Source organism: Halichoeres trimaculatus, unplaced genomic scaffold, assembly GCF_033239565.1.
Source record: "Halichoeres trimaculatus isolate MK-OKI-2021-1 unplaced genomic scaffold, fHalTri1.1 fHalTri1_scaffold_11, whole genome shotgun sequence".
Lineage (NCBI taxonomy): Eukaryota > Metazoa > Chordata > Actinopteri > Labriformes > Labridae > Halichoeres > Halichoeres trimaculatus.
This window is the reverse complement of record NW_027437189.1, coordinates 26,642,254-26,655,939: the sequence shown is the minus strand read 5'-3', so window position 1 is coordinate 26,655,939 and position 13,686 is coordinate 26,642,254. Positions and strand designations below refer to the sequence as shown.

The 13,686-nt window shown below is 41.4% G+C and overlaps 1 protein-coding gene across 2 annotated transcripts in view; it reads left to right on the top strand.

Annotated features, from left to right (window-relative positions):
• mib2 (MIB E3 ubiquitin protein ligase 2) overlaps positions 1 to 13,686 on the top strand; it is a 59,002-nt gene that overhangs the window by 3,264 nt on the left and 42,052 nt on the right. Inside the window, exon 1 of one of the 2 annotated variants that reach the window (XM_074681383.1) lies at positions 3,295 to 3,985. The exons of the other annotated variant lie outside the window; for it this stretch is intronic. The gene's annotated coding sequence lies outside the window, so the exon portion shown is untranslated. Of the gene's footprint in view, positions 1 to 3,294; positions 3,986 to 13,686 lie in introns of those variants that run through there. 2 annotated transcript variants of the gene reach the window in all.

Sequence of the window (13,686 nt, the reverse complement as noted above, 5' to 3'; positions counted from 1 at the left end):
AATCCACCTGGACACAGATCATCTCAGGACGCTTCAGTGTGGTGAGTCAAAGCGGTACTGTAACATGTATAGTTTATACGTGGAAATATAGGCAGACTTCACCAATAAACTATTTCTATAACAGGGCTCCATCCTGCCCCTTCACTTTTCTCTGTCTGTTTTATCCATCATGCTGAAAGTGTAGTCTAAAGATCGCCTCTACCGTCAGTTCGTCACTATGTTAGCACTCAGTCAAGTTAGCCAGAGCTAGTAGGGAGCTGTTTTTATAGTCGGCTCTTGGTGGGTGTATCCCTCGGTGGCGGTTGTGTGACTAACTGACATCACAGAGGAGGAGCTGCTTTATTAGATTACTCCAATAAAAAGAGAGGATCCTCGTGTCGTCACAAAGGTCGAAATCTCGTGGCCAACTGGCAATGACCTATTTTCAGAGGCATCAGATCTCGTTCTAGGATATCAGAAAAAATACAATATCTCATTTTTTGAAAATTCAGGGGGTGAAAGGTCTTGTTTTCAACTTTATTATTTTATATGTAAGTATTAAATCACAGATCAGCATGATATGTCCCCTTTAATATGAGGATGAGATTAACCATTATATTTTGGCAGCTTCAAGCTTTCCAAACTTTTTGATAATAAACATATGTTTAAACTGTATCATCGTTTTATGAAACTATAAATGTACACATGTGTGGTGTAAGTAATGTGAGTAAATCTCCAAAACACAGGAATTACCGTTAACTGTAGCAGTGGTTAACCAAGGAATTAAACTTGCACATATTGCAAGTTGCCTTCAGAGTTTTTGTCAAAAAAATGTGAAGTACCGTTCAAATTGCTGATCTGCTGTAGTTATTCTTCCATCTCTCAAAAATGATCAGACCTACCGGTGCTGATTACGTAGTACACACACATGATTGTTGTCAACACAAAATGTGTATCATGATGTCATGAAAAAAAAAGTACTGATGGTGCTGATCTATTGTCAGTCATCTTTGGTATGTCTTTGTATAAAGCTGCTCAAGTAAATATAGGACTTCAATTGGTTTTACATTAGTTTGATATGAAGTACACAGTTGTGTTGACTTAAAAAACATGCTAAAACAGAAATACTAGTCATTTCATCTTTTTTTAATCATCAGTGATCTGTTTGATTCATTTATTTGTGATGTCTGGATTGGGAATCTTCCAAAGTGACTAATTTCCTAGTTGTTAAACCCAATACTAAAATCTTGAATAACTGACTAGTCTAAAGGTCACCCCCGCCCGCACACACACAAAAAACGGTCTGTGCTCAATCTATGTAACATGAATACACACTGGGTTACAGAGCATGCAGATAAACAGAGTTGAGCTGGTTTGTAGAGTGGCTGCTCCTAGCAAAGCTAGCACCACTAGCCTTAACAGGTTAATATCTAAATGACTGTGCTGGTTACGCTCTGGTCCAGTTGTTAAAAGCAAGTTTAACCAGAGGCTGCTTAGATAAAAACTCACCCCCAATTTCAAAACACACGTAAATCATGCTGTGCTACTGGATGCCATCTACCTTCTGTGCTTGTTTCCATACTGGTAGTAGAACATCATAGTGTTATAGCACTATAACATTAGTTGTTAGCTGTGGCTGCAGCTGTGGCTAGAGGGTTGATACAAACTATTTGTTACCATCCATAATTCTGGTGCAGACAAACGGGAGTTACAATATTTGATCATTTTGTTGACTGAACGCAAACATCCCTTATCTGGATATGTCAATATTGCTTGGTGGAAAACAATTGCTGCTGCAAAAGTAGGCACTCTTTACTTTGCTGACACCAGGCTTTGTCTGATGGTGACTTCACGAAACATGTAACTTGTTATGTAACTATTGAGTTTGTGTCTCAGTCATTGATGACAGAGTCCAAAGAATCAACAACAAATAGGTATGGAGGGGATTACATAGTGAAATCTCTCTTTGCCTTGTGTTTTCCAAAGTTCATCAGAGTGACGCTGATAAAATCACAAAACTGCTTTCCTCAGTGTTTACATGTTTCAACCAGTGGATACTTCTGTTTCAAGCCCTGAGCCTCCCCCGCGATGAAAACTGCAGATATCCTGAAAAGTAGAAACAAACAGAGCATCTAAAAACAAGCTGGGTTAGGTTAAGCTGCAGCTCAGCTCACAGCCCCTCTGGGCACGGTTGGTCCATGAAGAGCTCGTAAGCAACATGACCTGCCAATATTCCTATCTCATGTTTACTAAACACCTTCTGCTGGTGCTGCGCTGTTGTTCTTTGCAAACATGAGAAAAAAAATGACTTCAAGTTTGTCTTTTCAGTCTGAAAACATTTCTGCAATGAGCATGACTTAAGGGTAGTGCAGACCACAGTACACAGGACAGGACTCAAATTTTTAATGTTTGTAGTCCTAAGCATGTTTGCAGTTCCTTTCAGTCTTTTGTTTTCTCCCCGATGGTTCACACAGTCGTCGCTTGCCAACCTTCCTGAGTGATTGGTTGATCTCACACACCTTGCTGCTACAGCCCAGCACCTGAGCTTTTGTTTTTCCCAGGCTGCATCGAACCTTGTTTGAACAGACTTTGTAGGGTGATGATTGCCATGTCTGTGAGTGACTGAGTGAGTGTGTCTATGACTGTAAAGGAAGAGGAGCTTTGTGAATGAATGCCTCCTTTTTATGGGATCTACACCATCCAGCCTATTACATGGACAGCAGCCGCTTTGTTTACAGGATTGGCAGAGTGGTCTAATAAACTTCATTATCAGCCTGTGTCTTAACCACTTCCTAAGCCCCTGTTCATTCATTGGCTCCTCATGTGCTGGCAAAAGCAGCTGTACGTTTATGGGTGTGTGCCAGCATCAGCAGGATGCTGTTTTGGCTGCATTTTCAACCATATTGTTGACGTCACCCGCAGCTGTGGTCACATTAAGGAGTATTGTTTATGGCAGAGAAAGCATTAGTATACACACACATGCTTACACAGTATGTCCCTTCCCTCTTCCTGTGTGTCTGGAGGAGGTTGTTGCCAGCTCACCAGCAGCGGTTGCACAAACCAGTTTGGCACAAAAAAAAAAAAAGAGAGAAAATCACGGCAGGTGCTCATTCATCAAAATCTCTTCCAACCCCACCCCTTTTTCTCCCCTACACCCCCCATCCCCAAAAATATAACAAACCCTGAGACCCTCCCCCTGGATCGTATTGCCCCTCCCCCTCCCCTGTCCTGTGCCTGTCTGCTCATTTGCAGCAGAGCGAACAGTGTCCCTGCAGGCTATGAAAGAGAGGGCTGGACATCCTTGTGAAGAGCGTGATGCGCATGTGTTCGTACATATTGATCAGTAGACAGCGTGTGTTCACTTCACACGCGTGGTGCTGACAGTCACGTCACCTGGTGATGGATTACAGCATCAGAGGACTCCTATGCGGAGCAAAGACTGATTTGGCTGTTTTTTATGTGAGGGCAAAGCGAACGTCAGCCTGAATGCAACGCTCGTCGCAAAACAGACGCTCTCCCCGGCCGTCCTCCTCCCTCTCCTCTCCTTTCCTCCTCCATGGAGGTAATCCTTGCTGACACAAGGCACAAAGGACTAAATGCTGGCTGCATCCTCCAGCAGCAGCAGCAGCAGGGCTCTCTCCTCGTCATCCTCTACGGCCGGGCTTTTCCTCTGCTCACCAGGAGGCTGTTTCTCTAAGACTGCTTAATACTGTACATCTCATCACCGGAATACCGGCCTGGCTGCCGTCCTCCTCCGCCCCCTGTATCCCCTCCTCTTCTCTTCCTCCTCCTCCTCCTCCTTGGCCGGTTCATTCAGGGAGCACATCAGTACAGGGCTACAGCCCTGAGGAGGCGTTTTTTTAGCTTGCTGGATTTTGGTAGGACCACTGGCAGCTTTGTTTTTTTCATCATCTGATGCATTTACGTAGCAGGATGTAGGAGCTTTCTCCTTTTCTTCCCTATTTTTGGCTGCCTCTGTTTTCACCCTGCTACACTAAACAAACAGGTAAATCAGCTAAACTGGACATGCTTTATTTATCTAGCCATGTCGACTTGGGTGATGCACACCTGTGTAGTGAGACAGTAAAACCAGTATCATAACAGCGTTCATTTTTGAAGATGGATCAGTGTTAAAGGAAGTCGGTTGGTATTTCAGAAACAGGATTAGCCTCTGAGTGTCCTACTTTAATAAAATGCAGCTGCTTTTTTTGAATTCTGTTAGAGCTGATAAATGTTTTGCTAACCGTAAAACGCTTGCAAAGACTACATGCATGCAGCCGGTGTGTGTCTGTTGCCATGCTGCTACGATTAAGCCACATGTCATTGCAGACTGTAGTAAAGCTAAGCAGGCAGGCAGACATCTGGCTGGCTTGGCTGCAGCTCTTGCTGTTTGTATAACAGGCTGGTAGTGATCAAAAAGGCAGAAATGCATGTCCTGAGTTTCACACAGCAGTCATTTTACAAGTATGTTCATATTTAAGTTTTTCCAGTGTGTGGTGTATAATTTGATATTTGGCACGATCCAGGAATGAGGATGGAATATATCGCAGTACTGTAAGAGAGACAGTGAAGTGTGTCCTTCATGACTCTGCCTGGGTCATAGTCTGTCTTCTTTCTGTTTACATTTTTGATGTGAGTTGTTGCACAGGACTGCAGGAGTCCAGTAGCTACAGATAAGCTAACAGACAAAGTTGAAAAGCAACACAAAATGTTGTGCTTTGGATATGATCTAGTTTTTCAGATGAATTTAGTCCTAAAAAATCAGTTAAATTACTTGGGTGTCTCCGCGTGTTAACTAACACCTCTACCACATTTTAGTGCAGGGATTTTTTTAATTACTTCACCTCAGGTTGTCTTATACTGCGTTCCACTCCACTGCATTGTACTCGGAAGTGGGAATTTCCGAGTTCCTAATGGGAACGCCCAGCTGGAACACCTCCAGGGGTCAGAATTTCTAACTTGAAGACGCAGCACCCACACCAGCCCGAGTTCCCAGTAGGAAATTCTGGGGCAAACAGTAGCCACGTATACATGGACCCAAATATTCCGCTTGCATTCGGTTTATTTGCTTAAACAGAAAGAATTTAACCTTTGTATACACCTCATTCCGAAAGAAAAGTGCCAATCCAGAATGGACATTTAATCGGTTTCACAGGGGTGGAATATTCCTTTCCTCAAACCGATTGAGGTTTCATGTATCCACTCAGACAGAAAGTTGTCAGGGTGGGTTCTTTCAGCACATGCTCAGATATGACGTAAGATGCAACTAGAGATGTTCCTCAATTTTAAAAATGGCGGCGAGCCGTCAGCACTGGATTGCTGCGGAAAGTTTGTTTGTGATCCAGACTTGAAAGAAATGAACATAATTTCAAGACTAGTCGAACGACAAACTCGCAATACGGAGTATTGCAACACTGTGATAAACAAACTGTCGTCCTCCAGCTTTGATAAATCTCGTGATGTTTATGTTATTCTGCGCATGCACCATTGAATATTCTGTTTGATTACAGCGGCGCATATAGACCAGAGATTGGAATATTCCTTTCCATGTATACTATTGTTTTCGGAAAAGTCATTCGGAAAGATTCCATTCGGCAAGACGAAAAACTCCTCATGTAACCGTGGCTAGTGATTAAGCTCCTGTTATATTTGTTTTATTTTAGATTTTCTGACTAGTGTTCATTGCAAAAAATCAGCTGTATATACAGTATTATTTGTTGTTTATATACAGAAATACTGCTGTTAAGACAAGTTTTTCCGACTTAGCAACTGGAACACTGAACTTGAAGATGACGTCACTCCCACTCCTGACTTCCCAGTTCACAGTACAAATGGAATGCAGAATTATTGTAGTAAGTTCAAGGCCTGAACCACATGTATATGGATATATTCCTAAACGCACATTTTTCTGTCAAATTGGGCCTCTCAACCACACGAGCACGGCGATTTCACCCACATAAACTGAGATTTTTAAAAACAGATAAAAAAGTGAAGAAATTAAAAAATTTCCTATGTTGTAATGTTAAACGGAGCTGGTGTTGACGTGATGACGTCAAGCGCCTAGCAAGAAGTCACTGTGTTTGACTGTGCATGCTCATAACGTTCTTCTTCTATGGTTTTCACATTTTGCTAACCTGCCCTTATCAGCCAGGCATGGCATTGCAGGCTTCAAAGGCAATCGTTTTCAGTTTGGCCTCTTCGTGTGGACAGAGATATTTCTGTGGTGTGGACAGAGATTTTTTTTTTATCGAGGACAAAGATATCCGATCAAAAAAATATCCATATACCTGTGGTTCAGGCCTAAGGCCCAAATTGATATGATTAAGATAGAAGTAGACAGAGGGGACAGTGCTATGAGAATCATTACCAGGACACCTTTAATCAGGTATAATATGGGATTCATTTGAGGGGGTGATTGTGAAGAATCCCATGCAGATGAAATGATGCTATCTATGCACATTGTTGATACAGAACATTGTGAAACAGCCTTAGGAAACTGAGGAAACGATCAAGGTTTCCCCACATTACGGATTATGTAACAGCACAATGCCCCATCATTAGATTAAGTAATGTATTCCCATGTCCTGTCACAGGATTGACACTGCTCTCCTGCAAGTTTCTTACTCAGCTAGCATGCTGTTTTCAGATAAGGTATCAAGCTTGTGCAGTCCTTGAGCAACATCTGCCACACACTCAAAAATAAAATCAACCAAGTAGAGTAGAAAAGAACCACATGTTCCAAAACAAAGAGCAAAGTTCACAGCAAACCAAATACTGAGAATGGGCCAGAGAGGGTTCACCCTCCCTCCCGTTAGCATGATGACGGCCTCATAGCTCTCAGGATCTCAGATGGTCCTGCTGGTTCATCTGGGATAACACAAGTGCAGTGCCGGACATTTACGGCCACCGTTATGTTCAAGAGCGGGCTGAAGATCATGGGGAGTGAGTATGATCATAACCCAGGCTAGTTTTGTGTGATAATCTCTGCATCAAACATTCATATCGTGTTCTTAAGGGAGCTTGTCAGAGGTTGCTGTAGTTGAGTTTTTGCAAAGGGCTGCAGGGATGAAGTTTGCTGATGGGAACAATTCTGACGGTATCAAGTTGCTTTTCTAAAACTGTTGTTGCAGACATCACACTTTGTAAGGTTGCCTTTGGACAAAGCTGACAAGACAAGAAATAGTAGATGCCTTGGTGATACAGTCTGTATTTGTTCCCACATATTTATTAAATTATATGAGATCAATATGAGAACTTGACTATTTGAGTGACATTTTTTTTAGGAGGATTATGAGGATGACACTGAGAAGTGTGTTTTATTTTAAGGCCTCTCAGGAAATCTTTCTAAATGTGTTTTTCACTCGGGGTACGTATTGATTTTCCTGAAACTCCTCACTCTGGTCACCAGATGTTTCTGACATGAGCCGGTTCCAGCAGGTTTATACTCATTTCTCATATTAAGGCTGATGAGGCTTAAGCCAGGAGAAGTGCATATGTGTAGAAAGCGCTTTGCTGGTAAGTGGGGATATAAGGCAGTCAGAGAACATGTCAGAGGATATAAAGCCAGGCCTATAACATTATCTGATGCTGGGTCGGCCAGTAATAACACTCCTGACTCATTTACCATATTGATGCTGCTCAGAGTTCATGTAGATCAGGCTGTATGGTGCTGGGTAAAGGCTCCCCGGTATTCTTTATCTGATGAATAATCCTCGGATGGTTCAGTGGCTCTGAAGCATTGAGCTGAAGCATGTCAGACTGATCAGCAGCTCGCAGGGTGGACTAAAAACAGAGCTCTTTGTTGGACTGTTTTCAGTCCTGCCTCCACAGAACAATCAGCTCGCTTCCTCTTGCCTCTGACCAGATTCAATCATGTGGTCTAGTGCCGTGTTATTTTTCCCTCTGACTCTTGGTAACCTTTTTAAGGAAATAGTTTATCAACCCGGTCCTTGACCATATCCGCACAGTAAACAATGGTATACTGCATTTTTCTAAACACATTAATTTATTAGAATTTAGTTGTGTTCCTTGTTTGTTTACAAAAAATAACACTGATATTCTTTTTGGTTGAAGCCTATATGAGAGTTCCTTGAAGTGCCTCTAAGTAAATTTTAAAGGTTTAAAGGTACTTTGAGGAACTTTCATGTGTTGACTCTGGTGACCCCCTTTTGGATTATTGTAAATTTTGTGGGATGAAGACTACATGAGTACCATCACATGCTATCATAAGGCTGTGGCTCTTACCAAAGCAAAGCCTTTATTGTGGAAGCAAACTGAAAGAATTCAGATTATTTTAGTAAAAAAAATTGTATATGACAACTTTTTTTTCAAGGTGAAGGGTAAAGATTTGGAGCTAAATGAAATTACTAACTTCAACATATCAAGCCTTGTTTATGCTTCTGCACTGACTCTACCAGCTGGCCTAACTTTGGCAGTAAACTTCTGAACATAGACCCTTTGAGGTGAGTGCTAAGTATCATCCTGGCTTTATTTTTGAAAAATTCTGACTTAAACATCAAGACTACTTGACTTGACCTTACACACTTGACCTTTTTAAAACATTCAGCCAAGCTGTTGGCAGCAAGAGAAGATGCACTCTTGAGTAGAGTTATAGTTTTGATTTAAGTAATTTTTCAAAGTGAAATTGACAATTTATGAAAAAACTCAAGACAAAAAAAGATTCAGAAACAGTCTTGGACTGTTTGAGCGAAGAAACAGGAAATTTCCATCAAGAAACCCCCCCAAAAAGCAGCAAAAGGATTCAGCTGCAGCCACCAGCTAGCTTAGAACCAGCAGCCAGTAACTGCTGAGAAATAGAAAACTGAACCATATGTAAGCTAGGCTAAGCTAATCTAACACAGAGATTACAAAATGATTGAAGGCTGTGAGATTATCTATCCAAACCACATCACGACTGTTAAAACTAAACAAGCTTTCAAGCTAGCAGTCCTCAAAGAATGTCCTGAGATAGTGGTGGCAGACTTCACAGTCACAGTGAGGAAGAGTGAAGACTAATCTGCTCTTTTTCACCGACAAACCAACTGCCTAGCACACCACTGTGACTGGGCCCTTCAGGTTCACCAAGAAACATGGAATCATCATAGGTAGACAGATCTCTGTATATGAGACTGGAGACACCACCAGCTCCATGTTGACCCTTCACATCTACCTTAACGGGACAGTTCTGGTCCAAGGATCAGAAAACTGCCTTGATCAGTTTCAACAAAACTTCCAGAAGATGGAAGAGGAGGCTGAAAAGAAAGAGACAGGAAAATCAACTCCAGAAGAAGTCAACAAGACCCAGACAGAGCTTCACTACATCCAAAGCCCCCTCTATCTGTACCCTCACCGAGACCTCACCAAGGATCTCCAACAGTCTGAATACTTTAGCTCTGTTTCCACCAAGCAGTCCGGTTTAGATCAGTACGGTTTGGTACGCGATGGCTCGGTGAAGCCTGGTCCTGTTTGCGTTTTCACAGCCAACCGTGCCCCCTCATGCCAATAGCCGCATCAGTTAAATGATAGCATGATGCCATAGCAGCACGACACAATGTACCCTGCTAATAAATCCAACAAAGAAGAAAAATGCTACATCCTAATCAAAGAGCAACTATGGGAGACATCCAGCAGTTCTTCTTGTTTGTGATTTCCATGTGACTCTTTGATACAAAGTGCAATTTTCCACCTTTCGGGATTGGATTGGTTTAGTTTGGTAGCCCAATGGAAGGGTCCCAATGAAAGGGTCCCAAAAAGTGGGATGGCTCATCTCTGTTATTTGGGGATCTGTCCCGGGATTAGTCTATGGAAACGCCACAAAATGTGTGCCATACCTAGACGAACCGTACTGAACCGCTTGGTGGGAATGGGACTTATTAGAGAGGGTCTGTCTTTTTGAGAGGGAGCTCATGGAGTTTGGAGAGAAAAGTTTCTGTAACCCGTACGAAGAAACTTCTGATACCAGAGTGAAGATCGAGAGCCACACTCTGATCCTCCAGCAACAAGACTAGATCAGAGAGCTACAGTGTGTCGTGAGGGAACTGGAAGAGGACAACCACATGATAGTTTGGACTCTGGGAGAGGAAGTGACAAACATCCACCAAATCATAAACACTAAAATTCAGCCTTAAGAAAGACCTTATCTTGATTTATTCACTTGAGTGAAACTCCTCACAGTGTCTTTTATGGACAGAAGTGCAGAAACTGTTGGACGAACCCCACTTTCCATAATATGTTGATAAATAAGTAACAAGAAAGACACTTAAACACGAGCAAAGAAAAACAGGTTATACATGAATCATAAGGATGTAAAAGAAAAAGTCAGCCCTTAGTTAAGAAAATGTGGTGTTTGAGTTTGTTTTTATTAGTGGGTAAATGGGTCACAAAGTTTGCACGTTTGGTCTGGAGTTCCATAGTTCAGGTGAAGGGGATCACAAAAGCCTGAAGGTTTTACTCAACAAAAAGAATTATAATGTAGGCCTGCCCAAAGCAGTCATTATCCTTGTAAACAAGTTAAAGCGCTTTAAAATTAATCCTTAAATAAACTGGGAGCCGACGCTGGTTAGCTGAAACAGGCCTGATAAGCTTTCTGTTCCATATTAAAGCCTGGAGGCAGGATTCAGAATAATTGTGGTTTATAATTTCATCATTTGAAGCTTAATCACAAAACATGTGTGACTTGTATGATTCATAAAAGTCCATACTGATGTTGTAATAAAAAAGTAGCTCTAACACAACGTTCCTTTGTGAAAATCAGACAATATTCCTGAGTATTTTTGGACTGTGTGCTTTTGTTTATGGCTTAGTGTTTATGAGTGTTGGGGCCAAATGCTTGTCTCGTTGTTTGTGTGAAGGAGGGTGACGTTGCCCTCGCAGATTGGCCCTCAGCAGTGTGTGTGACGGAAGCCAGTCCATCTGTTATTGCAGGCAGAGGGCTGTAATCCTCCTGACTGAGTCCTCACTCTATCTATAAACCATGATTTGTCCAATCTTTTCAGTTTGACTTTCTCCAGAGCCATGTGACTCAGCTGACTCTCTCCAGGTCACACTTCTTATGAGTCAAATAATGAATTTAACACACTTCTGTTTGACATTTGGATGGTAATTAGCAGATTAGACTTGGTTCTTAAACCATTACTCAATACTTTTCAGACTAAACTCCAGACGAGAGTGTATCTCTGAGTTTTATAGTTCCTTTCACTATCTTTATGCGTCATACTGTCATCTATGGCTGCTGTTGTTGATGTTATTCTTCAGGGCATTTTGGGTTCTCACAGATTTCAGAGAACTCAGGTTCAGCATTTCATTGCTGCTGCTCTTAGTAAACAACAGGGACAGATTTCATCATTGAGTCAACTGGCACAGTCCTGGAGTTTGGTCTGCTGGTTACACGTGAGAACAGGCGGTATAGTAACGGAGAGGTGAACAGTGAAATACCACTCAGTTTTATTCAAGAAGCTGATTGCAAATCCTCGATTGGTTTCTACTCTTTATTTTTTTTTTGCTTCTGAGCTTCAAAAGTGAAAAATCAAATAATCTACTGTCCACTCCTGATAGGTATCACTGAGTGCACTGAGTGCAGCTACAGCTGGCCTCAACACTTACCTGAAGAGTCAAAGTCATCAGATCAGTTCATAGACTGTAAAAAAAATGGACGTCATCTTGCTCAGCACGAAGTGAGGTCGCCACAAAAATTGCTCCCCCTGGTGACTGGCTGCAGTATAGGTCAAAAAATCCAGCTCTCCAGTCATTCCAGATGGGCTGTGGTCCAGCTTAAAAAAAAATTAATACACCTCATAGAAATGTTTCTCATGTCCGATTGTTGTGGTGATTTAATGATATCATTTGGCTGCCTTGTATTCAAGTCCTCTTTTTTTGAAAAGTTTCATTTTCATTAGTTAAAAGAGGTTAAAAACAAGAATTTGCGACATGTTGAATGATGATTGACAGCTGCCATTCTTGTGTTTTTTTATTTTTCTATTTTTTATTATTTTTTTTTTTTTGGGGGGGGGGGGGGGGGGGGGGGGGTGTAGTAAAAGATGTCAGGAGGTAGAGTCAGGTGATTAGACTTTTGAAAGAAAAAAAAAAAAATTTTTTTTTTTGTCACCTGGCTCCACCCAGATGCTCCCAGAATCCCTCACAGTGTTAACTGCGCAGACTCTAGCTGCACAACTGCTACCAATGGCTGCACCTGTGACTGGGGAATTTTGGCTTCAAAACCATACAATGGGAAATGGCGGAGCCACTCTGTATACAGTCTAAGGATCAGATTAGTAGCCTGTGATACTTGAAATACATATTTTTTCCTCACAGTCATTTTTTTTTTAGTCAAAAGCCTAATGCTTCAGTGAATTGAAATGTATGAGGTAGAGGCATGACTGGTGCCAATAAGAGGCTTGCTGCCATGAAAAGCAAATTCCAGTTGGTGACTTTTTTTTTTTCTATTGTTGTGATCAAAGCAAAGGTAGTTTAAATGTGAGGCATCTCACAAAAAAGCCTGTCTGCGTACAGCATGAAAATGTGCAATGACATCACCGGCTTATTTATAACTACGACAAGAAGTCATAAAGAAGTCCCAGGGATCAGTCACAAAATTATTACCTCCAAAACCAAAAACTTTTAAAAAATGTGCATTTATTTTCACACGGCAAAACAAGTGTTGAATTTAATATAAAAATTATGCCAACAGAAAGTGTTCTATCTGTTTTCCACACATTTTTTTTTGTTTTGCCACAGGACTCATAGGATGACTAAGCTAAGATAATGATGTTTTTAGTGATGCCATATTAATTTAGGAAACACTGAATTATGTGCACATAGGTAGTCTAATTTTCTATCAATCAGCTAAATTAAGTATCTTACACCTCTTTTGTCTTGTCTTTTTTTTTTTTTTTTTCTGGCATTGAGAGAGAGATCCCTGCTGATCCAAGTTCCTCACACTTGCTCTAGCATTAAACTGCAACTAGCATTAAATATTAAGAGGCTCGGTTACCGATGAAAGCAGTGCTTAAAAATATTCGGATCCATCCCTGAAAAGCTCCCTGCTAGTTTTTTTAGGATTTTTTCCATGGTGAGCCAAAAGTGTTTGAATTTCTGTGGCTTTTTTTCTTCAGACTGTATCCCAAATTTCATCAGGAGGTAATAACTTGTTGGTATGCAGTAATTGCTCGCTGCTTTTTGGATGCAGTTTGGGGATTCTCTTTCATTTTCTGGCAGTGACCGTCTGTCAACACTGTGAAATAACTGTGTTTGAGTATTTTAGAAGATAAGTGTATCATTACTAAATGTTTTTCCAAGTGAAGATTGCGCCTCTTCTTGAAGCTGTCAGAGGAGTTTCTTCTGAGGAAAATATGAAGCTGTGTAATAGGAATGAAGACACTGTTGTAGGTATAGTCACCTCCTGTATTACCAGTGTTGTGTCTCCTTGTCAGAGCTGGTTCTGGTCTATTTAATATTGATAAGATATCAGTGTGCTCGCCCTGGATCCTCTCTGGAACAGCATGCCGTGGGGGCAGCGGAGTGGGAGGTAGTGGGGGAAGCAGGATAGTTTTAAATGTAGGTGGCAGGTTAACAGTTATTCTGACTACTATGTCTGCAAACAGCTCCTCCATCCAGTATGCTTGAGAGGAGTCTGGAAAAATCTGAAGTAAGACAATCACCTAACTCTCTCCTCCCTAGGTTTAAAGTTATTTATAGACTCACTGTATTTTA